This window comes from Pan troglodytes, chromosome X (assembly GCF_028858775.2).
Source record: "Pan troglodytes isolate AG18354 chromosome X, NHGRI_mPanTro3-v2.0_pri, whole genome shotgun sequence".
Classification (NCBI taxonomy): domain Eukaryota; kingdom Metazoa; phylum Chordata; class Mammalia; order Primates; family Hominidae; genus Pan; species Pan troglodytes.
In genome coordinates, this window is record NC_072421.2 from 149,035,758 (window position 1) to 149,061,849 (window position 26,092).

General features: G+C 44.1%; 1 protein-coding gene and 1 long non-coding RNA gene across 5 annotated transcripts in view; one reads left to right on the forward strand and one right to left on the reverse strand.

Moving 5' to 3' along the window:
* Positions 1–10,111: 10,111 nt before the first annotated feature.
* Positions 10,112–12,633, reverse strand: LOC107971089 (uncharacterized). Its single transcript, XR_001714011.3, has 2 exons — positions 12,290–12,633; positions 10,112–10,618 (listed from the first exon to the last, which is right to left on the reverse strand). It is a non-coding gene; the product is annotated as an uncharacterized LOC107971089 (long non-coding RNA).
* Positions 12,634–13,765: 1,132 nt separating this feature from the next.
* The window catches only part of PASD1 (PAS domain containing repressor 1), a 113,762-nt gene continuing 101,435 nt past the window's right edge, over positions 13,766–26,092 (forward strand). For 3 of the 4 annotated variants that reach the window (XM_016944438.3, XM_016944439.3, XM_054676392.2), the window contains exon 1: positions 14,044–14,261. The gene's annotated coding sequence lies outside the window, so the exon portion shown is untranslated. Of the gene's footprint in view, positions 14,262–26,092 lie in introns of all 4 variants that reach the window. The other variant, XM_054676391.2, reaches the window with a different exon arrangement.

Sequence of the window (26,092 nt, forward strand, 5' to 3'; positions counted from 1 at the left end):
GGTGTGAGCCACCATGCTTAGCCAATCCATTTTCTTTATATATCACATTTTGTTTGGCCATTAATCTGTTGTTGCTTCCACTTTTGGGTTACTATAAATAATGCTGCTATGAAAATGGGTGTACAAGTATCTGTTCAGTCCCTGCTTTCAATTTTTTGTGTATGTACTCAGAAGTGGAATTACTAAATTATGTGATAATTCTATGTTTAGCTCTCTGGGGCACCAGCATACTATTTTTTTTTTTTTTACAGCAGCTGCACCATTTTACATTCCCACCAGTAATGCATAAGGGTTCCAATTTCTCAGCATCCTCACCAATGCTTGTTATTTTCTGTTTTTAAAATAATAGTTATTCTAATGGATGTGAAATGTTATCTTACTGTGGTTTTGATTTGCATTTCCCTAATGATTAGTGATGTTGAGCACCTTTTCATATGTTTATCGGCCATTTGTATAGCTTCTCTAGAGAAATGTTTATTCCAGTCCTTTTCCTTTTGAGTTTTATTTTTGTTGAGTTGTAGAAGTTCTCTATATAATCTAGATTTTAATCCCTTATCAGGTATATGATTTACAAATATTTTCTACCATTCCATGAGCTGCCTTTCACTCTGATAGTGTCCTTTAATGCATAAATTTTAAAAATTTTGATGAAAGCCAATTTATTCATTTTTTCTTTTGTTGTGTATGCTTTTAGTGCCATATTTAAGAAATCATTGCTAAATCTAATATCATGAGGCTTTTCTCTTATGTTTTCTTCTAAGAGTTCTGTAGTTTTAGCACTTGCAAACTTTGAGTTAATTTTTGAATATGGTATAAGGTAAGGTTCCAACTTCTTTTTAAATTTTTTTGCATGTGGATACTGAGTTTTCCCAGCATTTGTTGAAAAGACTGCCCTTTCCTCATTGAATGGTCTTGGTACATTTGTTGAAAATCATTTGACTATATATGTGAACTTTTATTTCTGGGCTGTCTAGTTTTTTTTTTTTTTTTTGAGATGGAGTCTCACTCTGTTGCCCAGGCTGGAGTGCAGTGGCACGATCTCGGCTCACTACAACTTCTGCCTCCCAGGTTCAAGCAATTCTCCTGCCTCAGCCTCCCAGGTAGCTGGGACTACAGGCGCCCGCCACCAAGCCCAGCTAATTTTTTTGTATTTTAGTAGAGACGGGGTTTCACCGTGTTGCCCAGGCTGGTCTTGAACTCCTGAGTTCAGGCAATCTGCCTGCCTTGGCCTCCAAAAGTGTTACGATTACAGGCATGAGCCACTGTGCCTGGCCTAGTTTATTCTTTATATGTCTGTCTTTATGCCATAGCTACATTCTTTTGATTCGTATAGCTTTGTTGTAAGTTTTGGAATCAGGAAGTGTGAGACCTTCAACTTTGTTCTTTTTAAAGATTATTTTGGTTATTCAATGTCTCTTGAGATTCCATATACATATATTTTAGGACAGATTTTTCTATTTCTGCAAATTGCCATCAGGATTTTGATAAGGATTGGGATGAATCTGTAGATTGCGCTGGGTAGTACTGACATATTAACAACATTAAATCTTCCAATCCATGAACATGGGGATGCCTTTCCGTTTTTTGTGTCTTCTTGCATTTATTTTAGCATTTTGTACTTTTTAGTGCACAAATCTTTAACCTCCTTGCTAACAGGCCCTCCACCACACAGATAGATTCCCAGGTCACCACACAAGCTGAAGAGAGCAGAGTCCTCCTCTGCTTAAGATGTGAATTCCCTGTGGCTCCACCCACTTCCCCCAGTGCATATGCTGGGCTCCAGTCCACTGTGGGCATGCCCAGAGAAGCCCTGGGCAGATTTCTTCATCTGCACACAAGCATCTGATGTAAAAACTTGTGGGGCAGTTTGGAGATTCTCCAGGGACACCTTTTTATCTGCCTAGGCATTTGGCAGATAAATACAAAAAAATTAGCTGGGTGTGGCTGCAGGCGCCTGTAGTCCCAGCTACTCCGGAGGCTGAGGCAGGAGAATCCCTTGAACCCAGGAGGCAGAAGTTGTAGTGAGCCAAGATCACGCGACTGCACTCCAGCCTGGGCAACAGAGCGAGACTCCATCTCAAAAAAAAAAAAAAAAAGTTTATTCCTAAGCATTTTATTCTTTTTGATGCTGTTATGCCTTCTTGAATTGACTCTTTTATTACTATGAAAAGTTATTCTTATTCCTGGTAAGATTACTTATCCTGCAGTCCATTTTATCTAATATTAATATAGCTACTCCATCTTTTTTATAATTAATATTTGCATGATACCTGTTTTTCATCCTACTTTTAACCTCTCTTCATCTTTGTATTTAAAGGCATTTCCTATAGGCTGGATATGATGGCTCACACCTATAATCCCAGCAGTTTCAGAGGCAGAGATGGGAGAATTGCTTAAGTCCAGGAGTTCAAGACGCCTGGACAACGAAGTGAGACCCCGTCTCTACAAAAAAATCAAAAAAGTATCTGGGTGTGGTGGAACACACCTGTAGTTCCAGCTACTCTGGAGGCTGAGGTGGGACAATTGCTTGATCCCAGAAGGTCAAGGTGGCAGTGAGCTGTGACTGCACCTCTGTACTCCAGCCTGGGTGACTAAAGGAGACCCTGTCTCAAAAACAGAGGTGTTTCCTATATATGAGATTATTGTTCAGATTGCTTTATTTTCCCAGTCTGGTAATTTTTGTCTTTTGATTGAGGTTTTCATACTATTATTTTCTTTTAATCTAATTATTGATATGCCTGGGTTTAAGTCTACCATCTTACCATTTGTTGGAAATTTAGGAACAACTTTAGAGCCTGTTCATGCTCTGTTTCAAAGCAACCATTTTGTGGGAGCAAAATACACGTGGGCATGATAAAGTGGGAGCATCCAGGGCTTCTCATCTGGGTACAACTAATCTCTAGCCCTGGGATTTGATAATTCTCCCCAAAGAACTCCCTGGGCTTCACTGTCCTCAATTAGAAAGTGAAGGGCTTGGACTAGACCATCCATAATGGCCAGCTTGGCTATGCCAGGATCACTAAGGCAAGACTCCAAGCAAATTTCCGACTTTTGCCCTTCTGTCATCTTTGTGAGAGACTCTTCAGAGGTTCACCAACACTCTGTAGGTTAGAGGACATAGGTACTTTCAGTGGTCTTGATTTTTTTTTTTTTTTTGACGGAGTCTTGTTCTGTCACTCAGGCTGGAGTGTAGTGGCGTGATCTCAGCTCACTGCAACCTCTGCCTCCTGGGTTCAAGCCATTCTCCTGCCTCAGCCTCCCTGAGCAGCTGGGATTACAGGCACACACCACCACATCTGGCTAATTTTTGTATTTTTGTAAAGACGGGGTTTCACCATATTGACCAGGCTGGTCTCGAACTCTCCTGATCTCAAGTAATCCAGTCACCTTGGCCTCCCAAAGTGCTGGGATTACAGGCATGAGCCACCTCGCCTGGCCTAAACTTGTTCTTGTTAAATTGAGAGCAGAGGAAGAAGAAATCATAGAGGTTTAGGCTCTCTAAGAACATGTTTTAACATTTTTTTTCTTTTTAGTTAATGCTGTTTCTGAAAGGCATTATTTTTTTTCCTGGATTCCAATGCCAAAACATGTTTCTTCCATAGTTTGTCACATCAAAACATTTAGTAGGAACTCTAGGAGTGAAGACAAGATAGCCAAATAGAAACAGCTCTGGTCTGCAGCTCCCAGCAAGACCAACGCAGAAGGCAGATGATTTCTGCACTTCCAACTGAGGTACCCAGTTCATCTGATTGGGACTGGTTAGGCAGTGGGTGCAACTAAAGGAGAGCAAGCAGAAGCAGAGTGGGGCGTTGCTTCACACGAGAAGTGCAAGGAGCTGGGGGACCTCCCTACCCCGCCAGCCAAGGGAAGCCGTGAGGGACTGTGCTACCTGGCCTGGGTACTATGTTTTTCCCATGGTTTTTGCAATCTGCAGATCAGGAGATACCCTCGTGTGTCTAACTACCAGGACCCTGGATTTCTAGCACAAAACTAGGTGGCTGTTTGGGCTGACACCGAGCTAGCTGCAAGAGTTTTTTCATATCCCAGTGGCACCTGGAACACCAGTGAGACAAAACCGTTCACTCCCCTGGAAAGGGGGCTTAACCCAGGGAGCCAAGTGGTCTTGCTCAGTGGGTCCCACTCCCACGGAGCCCAGCAAGCTAAGAACCACTGGCTTGAAATTCTCACTGTCAGCACAGCAGTCTGGAGGCAACTTAGGAGGATGGAGCTTGGTGGGGGGAGGGGCATCTGCCATTACTGAGGCTTTAGTAGGCGGTTTTCCCCTGACAGTGGTAAGAAGACTGGGAGGTTTGGACTGGGAGGAATTCGCCACTGTGTAGCAAACCGGCTATGGCCAGACTGCTTCTCTAGATTCCGCCTCACTGGGAAGGGCATCTCTGAAGGAAAGGCAGTAGCCCCAGTCAGGGGCTTCCAGATAAAACTCTCATCTCCCTGGGACAGAGCACCTAGGGGGAGGGGCAGCTGTGGGCGCAGCTTCAGTGGACTTAATCTTTCTTGCCTGCAAGCTCCGGAGAGAGCATCTGATCCTGACAAGGGGGATTCTCCCAGCACAGCGCACCAGCTCTGCTAGGGGACAGACTGCCTCCTTGAGTGAGTCCCTGATTCCCGTGCCTCCTGACTGGGAGAAACCTCCCAACAGGGATCGACGGACACCTCATACAGGAGAGCTCCGCCTGGCATCAGGCCAGCGCCCCTCTAGGACGAAGCTTCCAGAGGAAGGAGCAGGCAGCAATCTTTGCTGTTCTGCAGCCTCCACTGGTGACACCTAAGTGCACAGGGTGTGGAGTGGACCTCCAGCAAACCGCAACAGACCTGCAGAAGAGGGGCCTGACTGTTAGAAGAAAAACTAACAAACAGAAAGCAACAACATCAACATCAACAAAAAAGACCCCCACACAAAAACCCCTTCCAAAGGCCATCAGCCTCAAAGACCAAAGGTAGATAAATCCATGAAGATGAGGAAAAACCAGCACAAAAAGGCTGAAAATTCCAAAAACCAGAATGCGTCTTCTCCAAATGATCACAACTCCTCTCCAGCAAGGGCACAAAACTAGATGGAAAATGAGATTGATGAATTGACAGAAGCAGGCTTGAGAAGGTGGGTAATAACAAACTCCTCTGAACTGAAGGAGCATGTTCTAATCCAATGCAAGGAAGCTAAGAACCTTGATAAAAGGTTACAGGAACTGCTAAGCAGAATAACCAGTTTAGAAAAGAATATAAATGAACTGATGGAGCTGAAAAACACAGCACGAGAACTTCACAAGTATCAATAGCTGAATTGATCACGTGGAAGCATACACAAGTATCAGTAGCTGAATTGATCACATGGAAGAAAGGATATCAGAGATTGAAGATCACCTTACTGAAATAAGGCATGAAGACAAGATTAGAGAAAAAAGAATGAAAAGGAATAAACAAAGACTCCGAGAAATATGTGAAATTTCTTGGGATTATGTGAAAAGACCAAACCTATGATTGATTGGTGTACCTGAAAGTGATGGGGGGAATGGAATCAAGTAGGAAAACACTCTTCAGGATATTATCCAGGAGAACTTCCCCAACCTAGCAAGACAGGCCAACACTCAAATTCAGGAAATACAGAGAACACCACTAAGATACTCCTCTAGAAGAGCAATCCCAAGACACATAATTGTCAGATTCTCCAAGGTTGAAATGAAGGAAAAAATGTTAAGGGTTGCGAGAGAGAAAGGTCAGGTCACCTACAAAGGGAAGCCCATCAGACTAATAGCGGATCTCTATGCAGAAACCCTACAAGCCAGAAGAGAGTAGGGGCCAATATTCAACATTCTTAAAGAAAAGAATTTTCAACCCAGAATTTCACATCCAGCCAAACTAAGCTTCATAAGCTAAGGAGAAATAAAATCCTTTACAGACAAGCAAATGCCAAGGGATTTTGTCACCACCAGGCCTGCCTTATAAGAGCTCTTGAAGGAGGCACTAAATATGGAAAGAAAAACCGGTACCAGCCACTGCAAAAACACACCAAAATATAAAGAACAATGATACTATGAAGAAACTGCATCAACTAATGTGCAAAATAACCAGCTAGCATCATGATGACAGGATCCAATTCATACCTAACAATATTAACCTTAAATGTAAATGGGCTAAATGCCCCAATTAAAAGACACTGACTGGCAAATAGGATACAGAGTCAAGACCCATCCGCGTGTGGTGTTCAGGAGACCCATATCATGTGCAAACACTCACATAGGCTCAAAATAAAGGGATGGAGGAATATTTACCAAGCAAATGGAAAGCAAAAAAAGCAGGGATTGCAATCCTAGTCTCTGATGAAACAGATTTTAAACCAACAAAGATCAAAAGAGACAAAGAAGGGCGTTACATAATTGTAAAGGAATCAATGCAACAAGAAGAGCTAACTATCCTAAATATATATGCACCCAATACAGGAGCACCCAGATTCATTAAAAAAAGTTCTTAGAGACCTACAAAGAGACTTAGACTCACACACAATAATATTGGGAGCCTTTAACACCCCACTGTCAATATTAGACAGATCAATGAGACAGAAAATTAACAAGGATATTCAGGACTTGAACTCAGCTCTGGACCAAGTGGACCTAATAGACATCTACAGAACTCTCCACCCCAGATCAACAGAATATACATTCTTCTCAGCACCGCATAGCACTTACTTTAAAATCGACCACATAATTGGAAGTAAAACACCTTTCAGCAAATGCAAAAGACCTGAAATCATAACAAACAGTCTCTCAGAGAGCAGTGCAATGAAATTAGAACTCAGGATTAAGAAACTCACTCAAAACCGCACAACTACATGGAAATTGAACAACCTGCTCCTGAATGACTCCTGGGTAAATAACGAAATTAACGCAGAAATAAAGAAGTTCTTTGAAACCGACAAGAACAAAGAGACAATGTATCAGAATCTCTGGGACACAGCTAAAGCAGTGGTAAGAGGGAAACTTAAAGCACTAAATGCCTGCATCAGAAAGCTGGAAAGATCTGAAATCGACACCCTAACATCACAATTAAAAGAACTAGAGAAGTAAGAGCAAACAAATTCAAAAGCTAGCAGAAGACAAGAAATAACTAAGATCACAGCAGAACTGAAGGAGATAAAGACACAAAAAACCCTTCAAAAAAATCAATGAATCCAGAAGCTGGTTTTTTGAAAAGATTAACAGAATAGATAGACCACTAGCCAGACTAATAAAGAAGAAAAGAGAGAAGAATCAAATAGACATAATAAAAAATGATAAAGGGGATATCACCACTGATACCACAAAAATACAAACTACCATCAGAGAATACTATAAACATCTATATGCAAATAAACTAGAAAATTTAGGAGAAATGGATAAATTCCTGGACAAATACACCCTCCCAAGATTAAACCAGGAAGAAGTCGAATCCCTTAATAGACCAATAACAAGTTCTATAATTGAGGCAGTAGTTAATAGCCTACCAACCAAAAACAGCCCAGGACCAGATGGATTCACAGCCGAATTCTACCAGAGGTACAAAGAGGAGCTGGTAGCATTCATTTTGAAACTATTCCAAGCAATAGAAAAAGAGGGACTCCTCCCTAACTCGTTTTATGAGGCCAGCATCATCCTGATACCAAAACCTGTCAGAGACACAACAAAAAAAGAGCCACTACATGTTCTCACTCATAAGTGGGAGTTGAACAATGAGAACACATGGACACAAGGTGAAAGACATCACACACCGGGGCCTGTTGGGGGATGGGGGGCAAGGAGAGGGAGAGCATTAGGACAAATACTTAATGCATGTGGGGCTTAAAACCTAGATGACGGGTTGATAGGTGCAGCAAACCACCATGGCACATGTATACCAACGTAACAAACCTGCACGTTCTGCACATGTATCCCAGAACTTAAAGTAAAAGAAAAAAAGGGAAATTAATTGGCAATTCACCAAGAAAAAATAAATGAAATAAATGATCTATTACTCTATAAAAAGATGTTCAACCCTAATGATAATATTTAAGAAATAAAAATCAAAACAATAAAAAACTCTAGCAAAGTTATATATATTTACCTGTTGTGGAGTGAGGAGAGAAAAGCTGTCATTATAATTGGGAGGGGTATTAGAGGAGGTGAGGCTGGCACCGGGCCTTTCTCAACAAGCAAAAATGGTGGTGGTGGCAGTAGGGGAGCTGACAGTATTCCCATTGTGTCCGGAATTGGTGGGTTCTTGGTCTCACTGACTTCAAGAATGAAGCCGCGGACCCTCGCGGTGAGTGTTACAGCTCTTAAGGTGGCGCGTCTGGAGTCTGTCCCTTCTGATGTTCAGATGTGTTCGGAGTTTCTTCCTTCTGGTGGGTTCGTGGTCTCGCTGGCTCAGGAGTGAAGCTGCAGACCTTCGCGGTGAGTGTTACAGCTCATAAAAGCAGCGTGGACCCAAAGAGTGAGCAGTAGCAAGATTTATTGCAAAGAGCGAAAGAACAAAGCTTCCACAGTGTGGAAGGGGACCCGAGCAGGTTGCCAATGCTGGCTCGGGCAGCCTGCTTTTATTCTCTTATCTGGCCCCACCCACATCCTGCTGATTGGTAGAGCCGAGTGGCCTATTTTGTCAGGGCACTGATTGGTGCATTTACAAACCTTGAGCTAGATACAGAGTGCCGATTGGTGTATTTACAATCCTTGAGCTAGACATAAAGGTTCTCCACGTCCTCACCAGAGCAGCTAGATACAGAGTGTTGACTGGTGCACTCACAAACCTTGAGCTAAACACAGGGTGCTGATTGTTGTTATTTACAATCCGTGAGCTAGATATAAAGACTCTCCACGTCCTCACCAGAGCAGCTAGATACAGAGTGTCGATTGGTGCACTCACAAACCTTGAGCTAAACACAGGGTGCTGATTGGTGTATTTACAATCCCTGAGCTAGATATAAAGACTCTCCATGTCCCCACCAAACTCAGGAGCCCAGCTGGCTTCACCTAGTGGATCCTGCACCGGGGCTGCAGGTGGAGCTGCCTGGCAGTCCTGCGCCGTGTGCTTGTATTCCTCAGCCCTTGGGTGGTGGATGGGACTGGGCGCCGTGGAGCAGGGGGTGGTGCTCGTTGGGGAGGCTCGGGCCACACAGGAGCCCATGGAATGGGTTGGGAGGCTCAGGCATGGCAGGCTGCAGGTCCCGAGCCCTGCCCTGCTGGAAGGCAGCTAAGGCCCGGCGAGACATCGAGCACAGCGCTGGTGGGCTGGCACTGCTGGGGGACCCAGTACACCCTCCGCAGCCACTGGCCCGGGTGCTAAGTCCCTCATTGCACGGGGCCAGCAGGGCTGGCCGGCTGCTCTGAGTGCGGGGCCCACCAAGCCCACGCCCACCCGGAACTCCAGCTGGCCCGCAAGCGCCGCACGCAGCCCCGGTTCCCGCTCGCGCCTCTCCCTCCACACCTCCCTGCAAGCTGAGGGAGTGGGCTCCAGCCTTGGCCAGCCCAGAAGGGGGCTCCCACAGTGCAGTGGGGAGGGGGAGCTGAAGGGCTCCTCAAATGCCACCAAAGTGGGAGCCCAGGCAGGGGAAGTGCCGAGAGCAAGCGAGGGCTCTGAGGACTGCCAGCACGCTGTCACCTCTCACCATTATGGAAGTGATGTGACATGAACTTCGTTTTAGAGGTCACAATGGCTGCTCGGTGGAGAACAATTTGGAGGGGTCAAGATTGGAAGCAGCAAGAATTCCAGTCAGGAGTGCAGACTAGAGTTGATGGCGATGTGAACTAAAACAGTGCCAGTGATGGGGGAGAGGACAGTTTATATGGCATTTCTTGTGCCTAAAGAACATTTTTAGCACCAGAAAGCATGACTGTTTTTGAGATTTCTGTCAGAGAGCAATAATCATGCTATATAGGAGAGGCTTGACATCTAGAAATGGATCTTATATCCAGTTTGTACTCTTGGAATTATGAAGACTGTAGTAGGTAACGAAATAGAAGTCACCCACTGTATGTTTGATGAATAGAGCTAAAAACTGTATAGACATAAAATGAGGATCCTTCTAGAATTCATTGGTTGATTTTTTTAAAATTCCAAATGAATTAAAATAGCACTACTTAAATTCCTTTCATGTATTTATCATTAAGTTTTTCAACAAGTAAAATACAGCAGACGTCTTTAAGATACACCACTATGTATTAACATCATACTTCCCCCCCAGAAAGATGGAGGACTTTTGAGGAAAACTCAAATCACACATTGATCAGTGTATTTCAGATGTAATGGAAATATTACCAAGGCTTCACAAAATTGCATTCAAATAAACTGGATATGAACAAAAGTGTGAGTATTCTTACAAGCCAAGAGGGACTTCATGTTGATTTTGTGCAAGTTTGCTCTGTTTGTCTCGAGAGATGTGAAAATGAGATACTTATCTCCTTTGAGGATGAACCAAACAAATGGCAGTTTGATGACCACATAGAAATAAAACATTACCTCACTTGGCTTTATGTCTTCCAAGGAATTCCTCCAGAGATTTCTATGAAATTTCAGGGCTTGCTGTACAGGCTACTCACAACTGTCTTTTCTTTGCAGACAAGTGCCTAGTCTTTGATATTGACCAGTCCCCCTGTGAGAAAGAGCAGAGGTAAGATGATACTTCCAAGAAAGACCACTAGAGTCTCAGGTCGAAGTCCCCCAAATCCTGCATCCCATGTTCAGGTGGGATGGACATCTGGAAGCCCTTCCTGCCTTTGGTGAGTATTCTATTCTGGTTTCTGCTGGTAATTACAGCCTCACTGGCCAGGACCACCTCCCTGCCAGTCCCTTTGCTAAGTGCTTTGCATGCATCATCCCACTGAATCATCCCAATTTTGTGAGGCAAGTACTATTATTACTGGGCCCATTGTCAGGAGAAGGACACCATGACTTCAGAGATATTAATTACGTTCTCTAAGACTGGCCAGGATTTATACTTAAGCCCAAAGTCTTCCTGTTCTTTGCTGCCGCTAATCTCTCTGCTTTTGTGGCAGGAGTCATAACTCCTTTCTGAGGAAGTGTGGTTGAGATGTTATCAGGAGAAAAGCATGTAAAAATCATTTTTGAACGTTGTTTCTGACAACTCACTACTAAATTTACAATTAAAATTAATTTATGCAGACAATATACTCTACAAATGACAAGTATTACATACATACATGTTGTTATCACCCCTTTGCATGTAATATGACACTTAAAGAAGGGAAGTGATTTGCTTAAGGACAAGAATTGCATGTGTGTTGGGGAAGAAGAGACCTGATTTCTCTGCCCCTAGCAGAGCATTGTGATTTAGGTTACTAGAAGTATTACATAAATGGCTGCCTCGCTAAACAACTTTTTGCTCTATCATTTCCTGGTTATTTCAGATGTCATGTCATGCTGAAGCTTTTAAACTTAATAATTAGAGTTTGTTTGTAGTGCCCGAAGGTTGCAGACACAGCTGCGAGTCAGAATGTTTTATTTAAAATGCCGTCAGGAAGACCCATGCTGTTTTAAAATGAGTCCCTTCTGAAACTGGGTTTAGGAGCTTGTTTCTGAAGTTCATTGATCTTCAATTTTGATATGGAGAAAATAATACATCCAAAGACCACCTTTCAGAGTGGTCAACTTTTGACGTTACAAGGATTGAGTAGGAGGTTGAATGCTCTAGGGCCCTTTCTGTGACATATCCTCCTTGTCAGAGGGGCAGGGGTTATCACTATAATGAATAGAGTTTAATATTAATGATGTTAAATTAATATTTGCTTTGTTTTTCCTGTGCTTAGTGATAGAGCAGAATTAAAGTTGGTTTTTGATCTTTTAATATCTGAATGTCTTTTTAACTTGTCTCAAAATTGGTCTGTTTAAGAAAATAACATGTAGTGTTAAATCTATTCCTCATTGAGGATTTATTCCACTCTGGAATGAGTGGTGAGGGAGGTTGTGAGATCATCTTCCCCATGAGTGTTTAGAAACAGACTGGAGAAATCAAATGGTGTAATATAGAGCAACCCTGCAAAGCTCAGTGGGTGTGTCTCCTGGAAAAGGCCAGAGAGGAAGGCAGATTGGGAGGTGTGAAAAAAAGGCTAGCCTTGTGATTGAGACCACCATACTAAATGAGGCACCAGGTCAAGGGGAACACTGTGCAGTTGTTGCCCTCCCTCTGACCTCTGGGGTTCCAGACACCCACTGATGCCCTGCTAAGCTGGACTTGATACTCAACAAGGGTCGCATTTTGCTCTGTCAGGCTGCAAAGGCCCTTTAGATCAGGATGTGGTCCTACCTTCTTTAGTTCTGTGTCCGGAATTGGTGGGTTCTTGGTCCCACTGACTTCAAGAATGAAGCTGCGGACCCTCGCGGTGAGTGTTACAGCTCTTAAGGCGTTGCGTCTGGAGTCGTCCGTTCCTCCCGAGTTGTTCCTTCTGACGTTCAGATGTGTTCGGAGTTTCTTCCTTCTGGTGGGTTCGTGGTCTCGCTGGCTTCAGCAGTGAAGCTGCAGACCTTCGTGGTGAGTGTTACAGCTCATAAAGGCAGCGTGGACCCAAAGAGTGAGCAGTAGCAAGATTTATTGCAAAGAGCAAAAGAACAAAGCTTCCACAGTGTGGAAGGGGACCTGAGCGGGTTGCCACTGCTGGCTCGGGCAGCCTGCTTTTATTCTCTTATCTGGGCCCACCCACACCCTGCTGATTGGTCCATTTTACAGAGAGCCGATTGGTCTGTTTTATAGAGAGCTGATTGGTCTGTTTTGACAGGGTGCTGATTGGTGCGTTTACAATCCCTGAGCTAGACACAAAAGTTCTCCATGTCCCCACTAGATTAGCTAGATACAGAGTGTCGATTGGTGTATTTGCAAACCTTGAGCTAGACACAGAGTGCTGATTGGTGCTTTTACAAACCTTGAGCTAGATACAGAGTGCCGATTGGTGCATTCACAATCCCTTAGCTAGACATAAGGGTTCTCCAAGCCCCCACCAGACTCAGGAGCCCAGCTGGCTTCACCCAGTGGATCCCACAGGGGGCCGCAGGTGGAGCTGCCTGCCAGTTCCGCCCGGTGCGCCTGCACTCCTCAGCCCTTGCGCAGTTGATGGGACTGGGCACCCTGGAGCAGGAAGCGGCACTCCTCAGCAAGGCTCTTGCGCACAGGAGCTGACGGCCGGGGCGGGGGGGCGGGGGGGGTGGGGAGTGGGGCTGGGGTGAGGGGGCAGTAGGGGGGGAGCAGGGGGGAGCAGGGGGCGGGGTTGCGGGGGGGCGGGGGGCAGGGGGTGGGGGGGCTGGGGTGAGGGGGCAGTGGGGGGGAGCGGGGGGGGAGCAGGGGGCGGGGTTGTGGGGGGGCGGGGGGGTGGAGGCTCTGGCATGGCGGGCTGCAGGTCCCAAGCCCTGCCCCACAGGGAGGCAACTAAGGCCTGGCAAGAAATGGAGCACAGCAGCTGCTGGCCCAGGTGCTAAGCCCTTCACTGCCCGGGGCTTGCGGGCCCGCCCGGCCACTCGGAGTGCAGGCCCGCTGAGCCCACGTCCACCCAGAACTCGCGCTGGCCCGCAAGCGCCGCACGCAGCCCCAGTTCCCACTGGTGCCTCTCCCTCCACACCTCCGCACAAGCTGAGGGAACCGGCTCCGGCCTTGGCCAGCCCAGAAAGGGGCTCCCACAGTGCAGCGGTGGGCTGAAGGGCTCCTCAAGCGCGGCCAGAGTGGGCGCCAAGGCCGAGGAGGTGCGGAGTGCGAGGGACGGCTGCGAGGGTTGCCAGCTCGCTGTCACCTCTCAGTTCCACAATAGAGCCATGATTGGACTCAAAAAGACCCCTCTTTTCTGGGATCCATACATTTTCTGGGCTCCATTAGGTCCTGCTTAGGTAGTGCTCAGGGGTCCAGGGAGGGTGGAGAGCCTGTATTGGGGTGGAACCCTTTGACTCAACAAGCTAAGGGCTACGTTGAAGTGGCTTATCTGCACCCCTAGTTCCAGAGGCAGTAGTTATCTCGGGCCGCAACATCGCGAGGTCTAGGGAAAAATGCTACCACTCCTCCCCCCCACTTCCGCCACCACGCTGCCTCCATGCCTGCCTCCCCTCTCTGCCACGCCCCCAGCACGCGCTTTGCACTCTGGGGCCCACGCACTTCCCTGGGGAGTCTAGAAGCTGCTCCTCATTTCCAGACTTTCCGGGCGCCCACCAGGCTCCCGGGCTCTCACCGGAGACCACAGGGAGGAGCTTCAAGGTACCCCAAGTCCCTGCGGCCTCCAGCAGTGAAGAGTTCCACAAGGGTGAGTGAAGTCCGTTAATGAAAGCTACTCCAAAGTAAAATGCCTTGGGGTGGCGGCGGGGAGCCAGCCCCTTTGTCCCTCGGTGGCTGAGGAGCCCAAGCTACTCCATTAGAGACATTCCCTGCAGGACCCTCGTTTTCCTGGTCATCCTGGGAAGGTTGGTTGGGATGAGGCAGAAGGAGAGGGGTGGCAGCGGGTAGCTGGGGGTTGCACGAGGAAGACCCCCACATTCTGAACCTCCTCCTGCATTGGGCACCATCGTAGGTGCACCATAGGAGGCACCCATTGATTTTTCTTTGGACATTTCGAGAAATTGAAGCAGAGTTGGGAAGAATGGAAAGCTTGTGGTGTCGCGAATAGGCCGGTCTGAGCGGGCGGTTCGGGTGAGAACGCCAGGCTCTGTCCGGTAGGTCTGGGGCGCGTCTCCATTACCACAGTCAGGGACGGTGTGCTGGGGTGGGCGCGCATATCGAGAGGTTTGCCTGGCTTTCGGCAGATTGAGCAGTTTGTGCACGTGAAATCTCAGACTTCAGAATTTTCAGGGCAGTAGCGGCTTTTCAAAGGATCTGCTTGAAGTTTTTGTTGTCCTTTGGGTTTGTTTTCTGCTTTTTTGGATTTCAAATGATGAGGAGTTTATGTCAGGATGTGTATTTCGGCACACTTAGACGGAGAGCACAGAAGTTGTGGCTACCTTAGAAAATGTGTTTTTTCAAAATGGAGTCAGATTAGCGTGAAAGTTGCCAGCAGCCATGTATCTGAAGACCGATAATGGAGGCGAACGTGGGTGCGGTGGCAGGCATCTTAGTCTCAGCTACTGGTTACGGCTGAGTTTGAGACCAGCTAGGGCGGACTTAGCGAGACCTGTTCTCTACAAAAATTTAAAAAAAAAAAAAAATTAGCTGGGCGTGTGGTGCCCAACTAGTCAGGAGGCTGAGGTGGGAGGGATCGCTTGAGCCTGGGAGTTCGAGGTTGCAGTGAGTCATGAATGAACCACGGCACCCCAGCCTGAACAACAGAGCAAGACCCTGTATTTTCAGTCAAAACTTCCTTCAAAAATTACAACTCATAAGACAATATTTTATCAGTTACTCATCCATCTTAAGGGAACATAACTTTCCAATGTATAAAATCAAGAATGTAAACTAATCTACCCTGGATTATGTAATATGCATGCCATACACCACACAATATGCCAGGAAAGGCAGGTGGCAAAGTCATGCTCCAAAAGAGATCCAGGAACAGAATCAGGCATCCTGGTTTTTTTGAGGTATCCCTACTGACTGGCTGTGCTTTTCTCTAACCTTAGTTCTTTCAGTAAGTTAAGCTGTATCTAAAGTAGATTTGTTGTGCTTATTTCTCTGCCAGTTCTAGAACAGAGAGTACTGAGGGGTAAAGACACTCAGGCAGCAAAAGAAAATCCTTTCCACCAAACTAAAGAGAATGGGCAGAAAGCATTGGACTCATGACTTTGAAAGTATTCAGGCCAATGTAGCCAGTAGATGCCCTCCAATCTGTCAGTACTTACTTAGAGAGACATCTGTCTTTGAGATTAGCCTAGCACTTCCTTAGGAGAGTTGGCAGTGATGGAGGGAGGATGTGGGGACGGGAACTGGACCTTTCTTCCATCAGCAAAGAACAGGCGTGAGGGCTGTTCCTCCTTTTCTTTTCCCAGCAAGTCAGGAGCCAGTGGGAAGTGGCTTTCTTTTTCCTTTTTCCTTTCTTTTCTTTTTTCTTTTTTCTTTTTTTTTTTGAGACGGAGTCTCGCTCTCAACCAGGCTGGAGTGCAGTGGCGTGATCTCGGCTCACTGCAAGCTCCACCTGCCAGGTTCACGCCATTCTCCTGCCTCAGCCTGCCAAGTAGCTGGGACTATAGGCGCCCGCTACCATGCCCGGCTAATTTTTTTGTATTTTTAGTAGAGACAGGGTTTCACCATGTTAGCCAGGATGGTCTCGATCTCCTGACCTCGTGATCCGCCCGCCTTCGCCCCCCAAAGTGCTGGGATTGCAGGCGTGAGCCACCGCGCCCAGCTGGAAGTGGCTTTCTAATGGCTGGCCTTTATGGGCAGATTGCTTTGCAAAGTAATTCACAGATACCCAGTTTCTTGGGTAATAAGAATTAGACTAGAAATCCTCCTACTCTTAACTGAGAGCTGATAGGGTTGATAAGGTAATTAGGATTATGGGGAGAGCACTTGGTTGTTGGTAGTAAAACGAAAATTTGTGAAAAAAGTGTAGTTTAACTCTCCTGGTTTTGGTTTCAACATTTCATTCAACACATATTCAGAAGTTCTGTTAGAGGCACGTTTTGAGCTAAGATACAGGGCAAAGCAACTGAGAATAAAGATGCAGCTTTTAGGGAGTCCATAGGCTAGTGGAGCAGAGAAACGTGCAAACAAATTATTATATCCCATTATTTGCTTTGAGCTATAATATGTGAATAAGAAACCCAGACACTGGACTTCAAAGAGAAGGGAGTGATCAATTTACCCTGGGTTAAGGCCTCAGCCCATCTTCCCCAAAGAGGAGGATTTAGATTGGGTTTTAAGTTATGAGATTAATAACTCTGGAAGGAGAAGGCAGAGGGAGACACACATACTAACAAAATGATGGAGGAGCAAAAATGCCTAGCATTTTCCGAAGCAGGAGGTGACCAGGTGAGGGTGGCTATCCTTGTGACCTTTGAAAGAGGAGGGATCAGTTTGAGGGGTTGCCTTTCATTTCTTGGACAGTAGGGAGCCATGGCAGGATTTTAAGAAAGTGATTCCCTATACAGGTTGATACCCTTTATCCAAAATGCTTGGGACCAAAATTGTATCAGATTTCAGATTTTGGAATACATGTAATTTGCATTATGCTTACTGGGTGAGCATCCCTAATTTGAAAATCTGAAGTCCAAAAATGTTTCAGTGAGCATTTCCTTTGAGTGTCATATTTACACTTAAAAAGTTTCAGATTTTGTCCGGACGCGGTGGCTCATGCCTGTAATCCCAGCACTTTGGGAGGCTGAGGCAGGTGGATCACCTGAGGTCGGGAGTTTGAGACCAGCCTGACCAACATGGAAAAACCCCGTCTCTACTAAGCCCGGTGCGTGCCTGTAATCCATGCTACTCGGGATGCTGAGGCAGAAGAATTGCTTGAACCTGGGAGGTGGAGGTTGTGGTGAGCCGAAATTGCACCACTGCATTCCAGCCTGGGCAACAAGAGTGAAACTCCGTCTCAAAATAAATAAATAAATAAATAAATAAATAAATAAATAAATAAATAAAATAAAATAAAGTTTCAGATTTTGGAGCATTTCAGATTTTGGATTTTCGATTTTCGAGTCAGGGATGCTCCGCCATACGTACCACACCTGATTTAGAGGTGAACTCATCAGGATTTGCTGGACTGGATTGTTTGGAGGCAGAGTGAAGGAGAGGGAGCTGTTAGCAGTGATCCTACAAGTTTTTGTTTTATACAACTGATTCCACTCACTGAGATGAGGAGCACCGGGACCAGGAGAAATTTGGGTAAGTTTAGTTTTGGACCTGAACATAAGGTGCTGGTGAAGCATCTAGGAAGCCACTGGATATGCTTCTAGAGCCAGAGCTCAAAGGAGTAGTCACAGCTGGAAATAAAGATGCAGTGTCATCAAGGTTTCTTTTTGGCAGAGGCTTCTGGGGACTACTAGCACCTCTTTATGGCTCTGGTGTCAGGGAAATGAGTCAATGCCTACCCTGCTCTAGCCATAAAAAGCTGCTGTCTCTAGTCATGCTGATGTGACTTAGACTCTGTCTGAATGTTGATAGGCAAAGGTCTGTGTGACAAAGGCTTCCACTAAATTTTCAAGGAGGTACTCCCCGAAAGTCTCTTAAAAGACAAGATCTAAGCAATTGTCTTTTTGTTCTGTTTTGTTTTGTTTGTTTGAGACAGGGTCTTTCTCTGTCACCCAGTCTGTAGTACAGTGGCATGATCTTGGCTCACTGCAACCTCTGCCTGCCGGGCTCAAGCGATCCTCTCACCTCAGCCTCCTGAGTAGCTGGGACCACAGGCATATGTCACTATGCCCGGCTAATTTTTGTTTTTTTTGTAGAGATTGTAGGGTTTTGCTATGTTGTCCAGGCTGGTCTTGAGCTCCTGAGCTCAAGTGATCTGACCACCTCGGCCTCCCAAAGTTCTGGGATTACAGGTGTGAGCCACCACGCCCGAACAATTGTCATATTTTTTAATGGAAAATACAAACTACCTTTGACGTCCCAGTTTACACTGAAACTTTACATTTGCCCCTTGTCCTTTATCAAGGGCTTAAGATGTCGGCAAGGCTTTCTCCAAACACTATATAAATATTAAATTGACTTCCAAATGTTGTTTATGAGAACTAGAATACCGTTCTTGTTATTTGATATGTATTTATGGAGTGTGTGTGTTCTGACTTGAGTCTAGCTAATGTCCCAGTAGGGTAGGATGTTTTGGACGTTGATGAGTTTTTCTTCTGATTCTATTTCTAACAGTTAAGCACATTGTTTGGGTAACTGGTTGTTCCTTGATTATAGAGTGTTCATGGCCACTAATAAATGTCCCCCATATTTAAATATACAAGTTATACCTTTGGGATGGCAGGGAGCTAAGGGCCATCAGCTCTTTTATATGCTAATACCTGAGATCAAGGCACATGATATTACTCAATCAAGCTAATATTTAGCTTTGGAAATTAAAGCATAAATTCATGAATGTGAATAGTGTTCTTTCTGCATTGATATTTAACCATAATGTATGTATGCACACAATGTTCCAAGATTTCTCTTTGTTTTTATTTTTTTGGTGATGTATGTTTCACTTGCTGCAATATTTGTTGATTCATGAATACTACTGATATTTAGGGAAAGGATCCAAGAAGTGTTGAACTCCTAGTGTGTCTTTCTTTAAGCTTGTCTCCTTGTTAAGGTGAACCTTAACATTCAAGATTATGGTGATCCTTATCATTTGAGACATTTCACCGAATATATGGGTGAGCAATGCACCTTAGACTTTTCAGTGAACTTCTCCATCCGTGTGGTATCTGATCCTCCTGAGAGTGGCCATATGCGGTAGGGAGGCCAGGGCTTAGCACCATTTTACAGGTACTCAGACAGGCTAGGTGACTTGCCCAAGATCACACAGCTAGTGCAGAGCTGGGACTAGATCCCAAGAATTCTGACCTCAAGAGGGGTGTTGATTTCCATTGATTTCGCAGTTCCCCCTACTTAAGTCACTGGATTAATAATTTTAAAGTGTGGATTAAGGCAAGTATATTTTGTTGGCTTGCTCTCCTTTAACTTTAGGTCTCCCAGTTGGGAGAATGAACTTGTAGTTTAATAGTTTCATAGTAGAAAGCAATAAATATATTCCTTAGTATAGACAATAAATTGTGGCAGTTTCACTCTCCTCCTTGGGCTGCGTCAAGATCACTTTGAAACATTCCTGGGTATTCTGCATACAGGACTTAGGGCTGTTTACTCTTTGCCGTCTCCCATATCAGCCTCCTTTGCCAATCAACTTCAGAAATACAGGTGTAAGCTGTGCTGTAAGGCATGAACCACACAGCACTTTGAAATGAGAAAGCTTTAAAGTAACAGGCAGGAATTTGAGGGGGAAATTGAAAAGTCTTTCTGCACAAAATGATTGTACTTTAAGGTGAAATTCACAAAGTCAATCAACATGAAGAATCTGGAAACTCTCATTGAGAGTTCTTTCATTTTTTTATACATTCCACAAGAAACAAGGTAGAGCTTTCATGTAAAGTTCTAACTTGTGATTAGAGAAGGCATTTGAAGTATATAGAACAGAGAGTATATTGTAGCTGGCAGCCAGGGCATTTGCAGAGCTTCACGTTAATGGGCAAGTGTCTTAACCATCAGCATTGAGAAAAGGAATGGCACAGGAGTGGGGGCTGAGGATGGGGTGGGGAGAGGGGCTCTGGCATCAGGTAGCCAAGAGTCAGCAAAATTAGAGATAATTTTAAGTGAGGAGGTCCATAGCCTTTCTTTCAGGAAGTGGAAGGTTTCCTTGGCCCCTTTTTCTAATTTGAGAACAATGTGGCTCATACATTGTCAACCTTTTCACTCGGTGGTATATATTTTTTGACCTTTTATGTGATATTGATACTTAATTTATATATCCATCTTAAATTAATTTTGTTGCATATAGATTTTTATGTGTGGACATAGCCCTTTTTAAAAAATTATTCAACAGCTTCTAGGAGACAACTTCTCTGCTTTTTGGGACAAGGCAGCCCTGCAGTAGGCAGAACAGTAGGGTAGGATTCAGGAGAACTGGGGGTTAGGCTGGGGATTACTTGAAGATAAGGGATTTAAAGGAAGTTAGGATTCTGTTCCTCTTCTCAAAGTTGAAATAAAGTAAAATAAATTAGGAGAAACCTAATTAGAAACCTAATTGCTAAAGGGTTTGTTTCCCTACTCAGACTTGCCCTGATTTAAAAACTGTATTTACAGAATGTTCACAGCCATGTAAAATAGACTGGAAAGAAATACTCTAATGTGGCAATGTTTCCCTCAGAGTGGTAGAATTATGCTTGTGTTGTCTTTCCTTTCTATTTTGTAAATTTGGCACTCTTTAAAAAAGAAACCTAAAATAAATTTCCTTTTAAAAAATGAAATTGTAAAAAGAAACAAGAAGCCTGGCTCGTTCCCAGCATTCTAAAGGGGAATGATTGTAGAGCTCCACAAAACTGGCCAAGGAGCTACATAGTGATGAAAGGGTTTTGATCTCTTTGGGAAGTATTGTAGGGAACAGCTTTGCTGGCACTCTCACAGCCCCTTTCCTGTGTGGAGATTGGGCTGTGGGACCTTTGTCTTGAGTGGTAAATGCCCAGCATGCCGCCAGAAGCCCTAGCTGTGGTCACTCCCTCATGGAGCACCTTTTGGGTCTGAGGCTGATAATTGTCCTGCTTCTTATGTGGTAAGCTGTCAGGACTGTGGGCTGCCAGCTGCCTTAGCTTTACTAAAAGGAGGTGGTTGATTCATTCTTTTACTGTGGATTGTCAGCTGAATAAAGCGGCCCACCACAGCCTTAGGGACAAAAGCTCTCCATTAGGATTACACTGCCAGGTTGGAGAATGGCCCTTTCAATGCTGTACAGCCTCAAACAGGGGCTGTATTAAGCTGACCACCTTTATGCAAATCTCTCTCCTTTGTCCAAAGGCCCCCTCATGACAGAGGCCAGCTAAGCCTTTATGGACAGATAGGCTTTGTGCAAGGCTGGGGGATCACCCAGGTTAGGTGTTTCCAGGAAGAAAAGTGGATTGAGGCGATTTTGTAAATGTCACTGCTAATAAATTGAACATTGGCAAACTTGCACTTAAGACATTACTTGGGAAGAACAGATTATTAAAATGGAGCAGATTGAGGTGCCATAGAGTTCTGGAGTGCTGAAATTATTGTCCTTTGGCATTATGCAAAACAACATTATGTCTTTATCTGTCTTTTCCAGTTCCTTTCTAGTTTCCTCCCTGATCCTGAGCTGCTTTATTTTTGTCCAAAGTGGAGAGGCTGCTCCCATCTGTGCTCATCTCCTCCTTAGTTGCTTTGGCTCTTTTCTCTCTCCTTGCTGCTGTGTTTTCCCTCCACCCATCTAATAGAATATTTCCAAGGTCTTATCTTCTTTTCCTCATGTCACTCCCTTGGGGCGCTCAAGTGACTTGTCTAATTTCATATATTCTCTGTGAACATGTCTTATAGAGTCATGGATTCCCCAAGCTGAAAGAGACTTCCAAGTTATCTGTCCGACTCATGTCTATGTGGTCAAATTGACAATTCTTGTCAAATAGAGGTTGGAGTTTCTTCCATGTTTCATTGATGCCTAAGCATGCAAGAGAACCTAAAGTTGATGACACTTCTTTCAGTACTTTTCCATGATTCAGTTTTTCTTTAAGAAAAAACACTCTCCCCTTTTGACCTTCAGCTACTTTAGCCCCCACTGCCCCAGGCCCATAATAGTAGCAACACATCTAATTCTTAATCTTTGTTCCTTCTCATATTAGTCTGCCTCCTTCATAGCATGTCTGGGAGTCATCCTCTCTTGCAACCTTTTTCTCTTCTTTCTGCAGCAGCTAACCTCGAACCCCTTCTCAGCCTGTCTGCTTGAGCTCCCCTTGCATCACCTCTTTTAAAATTAGTTTGATCTTGTGAGTCAATTCTCAGAAAATTTGAGTAGTGCCCAGCTACCTCACATAGTAAATAAAAATGTTAACATCTTCAGTTAGAGAATCCAGCCTGACCTGACGACTTTGATTTTCTCATTTGATTTTTCTTAACACCTTTTAACATTCCAGCTGCTCATTTTTAGAGAATTATTTTGACAGTTGTAAGTTATAAGAGCTATAGCTCTTCTTTGAAATAATAATATTTTAATTTTTCTTTAGGTCCTTTTGATTTACAAAAACCCCCCACAACAACAACAATAATAACAATAGCAATGAAAACACCAGACACAGTGCCTTGCCCATAGTATGTTTGGGGGCATGAATGATGAATAAATAAATAAAAGTATTTGAAATCACTGTAGATAACTTGATTTGCCCAGAAGCCAGAAATGTAGAACCCGCTGTCCTGGAAACTGTATTCTTTCTTCCTTGGTAAATTCCTACGGCATCAAGTAGAGGAAACCTTAATAAATACGGACTGGGAGTGGCCTAAAATATTCCACTATAATCTGTAATACTTTCAGATTCTTTACAGTTTAAATTTTTCTGTTCATTTATATATGAAAATCTTTCTGTTTAAAAAGTTCTTTAATGAAGTGTTCCAGTATCATTTTCTCTAGATTGTTTTACTGATTGGCTGTCAGTATTTTAAATTGAAAATGGACTGGAGACAGAGAAAAACGTACCTATCAAATTCTTAATTAAATGATTCATGAAGATGTCTTTTAAATGGTTCATTTGAAATATACCTTTATATGAACAGGAATGGCTATCTCCATATTAAGTCATCTGTATAAGTTCGTTCTTGCATTGCTACAAAGAAATGCCTGAGACTGGGTAATTTATAAAGAAAAGAGATTTAATTAACTAACAGTTCTTTAGGTTTTACAGGAAGCATGGTATTGGCTTCTGGATGGAGCTTTTACTCATGGTGGAAAGTGAAGCGGGAGCTTACACATCATGTGGCTAGAGCAAAAGGGGGTGCAGGAAGATGGGGTGGTGACGGGGGGTGGGGGAAGGGCATGCTGGGGGTAGAGGTTGGGGGTGGGGGGTAAGGCAGGGGAAGTTTTGGGGTGGGGGTGGGTGCTGGGGGTGGGATTGGGGGAAGGTGCCACATACTTTTAAAAGACCAAATCTCCCAAGAACTCACTCACTATGGAGAAGACAGCACCAAGCCATGAAGGATCCACCCCCATGATCCAGTCACCTCCTACCAGGCCCCACCCCCAACCTCGGGGATTACAATTCAACATGAGATTTGGACAAGGACAAATATTCAAACTATATCATCATCTGTCCTGCATGTTTTCCTACATTTTTTCTATGTCTTAGGTCGTTCTGTTCCTGCATCTCATGATCTCTGGAGAAGTAACAAGTTCTTGATTTTTCACAGTTTTCAACTAGCTGAATGTTATTCTTCATAGTTTTACAGGCTATGTTTAGATAGCCTTGTGTTGCTGAGAGAAACTTACCCTATTCGCTGCAGTGATCGGGGAGAGACTGACAATACAGGACTTTGATACAGTACCAAGTAAGGCAGGTGCCATAAGGGTAAAGGCAATGTGCTGTGGAGATGGAGGACAGAGGATCAGAAAAGGCTTATTGGAGAAGATGCTTTGGGGGAAGTGCTTTGAAAGATTTATATTACTTCTTTAAGTAAAGATATAGGGAAGGACATTTTAGGCAAGGAGATGATCATGAGCAAAGGCTGGGCAGTATGAATGAAGAGTGAGTGTCTGGATAATAGTGGGTAGTTCCTGGAATTCAGGAATGATGTGATTGGAAAGGTGAATTGGGTTGTATTATAGAGAGCCTTGGGTGACAGGCTGAGACAGTTTTATTGTGGTGATGCTTAAAATCTCCAGACAAGAACACATGTGATTGTAATAGGAGAGCACATTCAATAAATATTTGTGGAGAAATCATATATTGAACTTCTTGTATTTCCCCTTTACTAACATGTTGTCTGTAATGAGGCAAGGTAGAAATGAATTTAATAAACCAAACCAAACTCAAACCTGTCTAACTAAGTGGGTTCCAAAGTCCACATGACTACTTTTGCTTGCTTCACAATGGCTTCAAGTGACAAACTTTGTGAGGGGATCTTCCTTGAGGTCACAATTGTGCCAAACAGGTAGTCCCAAGTGCCAGTCACTAGTGAAGTTAAGCACTGGGCATAAGTGCCAACTCTGGGCACCTAGCCAGGTTCTTGCCAGATGCTCCTTGGCTGATGTGAATGAAAGTCATCTGTTGAGGAGTGGCTCCAGTTCATGTCACTGGATGATTCTTGAGCTTCTGCCCTGTGCTAGGTGCTGCAGACAGGGAGAAATCAGACCACATTCTGGTCTTGTGCTCATACTCCACTGGGGGAGACAGACAAGGGGTTGAATAGTGATCATACCTCTTAGAAAGTGACAAGCGCCCTGAGACAGTAGCAGACAATGAATTCTAGAGGGTTCAGGGAGAAGGAAGCTGAGGAAAATATTTGTGAGAGTGCATTCTACCTGAATCTGGAAAAACTTGAAAAAAATGATGTACTTTGGGATTCAAGTCCATACATCCAGGTTACACTTAACCTTTACACCCAGTAGATGCTGTGGGGATAGATATATTTTGCCAAACATCAGAAACAGATTGCTCTTTTGGGACTACATTATTTGGCTTTGGCATTGGTATGCTCCAGAGGCAAAAATGGTGTGTCCCTCAGAAAAGGCAAGAATACTATTTGCCTGAAGTGAATCAAGTCCATAGAATCTGTTAAAAGAAGTTTTTGAACATCAACACTTACATTTTCTTCTTTTTTTATTAAAAAATAGAGACGAGGTCTCTTTATGTTGCCTAGGCTGGTCTTGAACTCCTGGGCTCAAGGAATCCTCCTGTCTCAGGCTTCCCAAAGTGTTGGGATTACAGGTGTGAGCCACTGCTCCCAGCCATCACGCACTTTTGTATCTATAAACCAAGGTAAAGATTACAAGTAAGAGTTTTTACATTGCAGAAAAAGGAGAATTCCCTTAGAGGCAGATCTAAACACCATCTCTAGGGCTTGTATCAAAGACCACTGGACAAAATAGCATCAGAAAGCTCAGTCCCTTTGGTCAAGTAAACCATCATGGTGATTGCAGGGGGCTGGAATTGGGAGGAGACTAAAGACATTTGACTTCGTGCAAAAGCTAAAAGCAGTTTAAGAACATTTTTTTTTTTTTGGCGGGGGTGGGGGGAGGTGATGAACATTCCCAGTTTCTCCAATCAATAGCATTTCTGTGAGAATTGTAACACTATGAAAAGTCATTTCTAATCTGGAAAGTCTTGGTGGTTGAAAAGTTTCTCTTACCTTTATTTTCAGTTATGTGATTATTGAATTCCCTGGTGTTGCTAGATGGGCTATTTTTTATTTAAAAACATCTCTTTTTTCTAAGATGATCTGGATAGACTATCCAGTGCCCATACATAACACTCATCAGTTTTTCAATCTCTCATTCTCAGGTAAGAAAACGATTTTTGTCTTTCAGACTTTACTTTTGTACTTACCTTTTTATATTTTACTATGTACTTGTAATGGAAGTAAGATTCCTCTGTATTTTGAAACGGATCATCAAGTTGTAAGTGGGGAAAATCTAAGTAATGAGCTGGAATTTTTTTTTCTTTTTTGAGG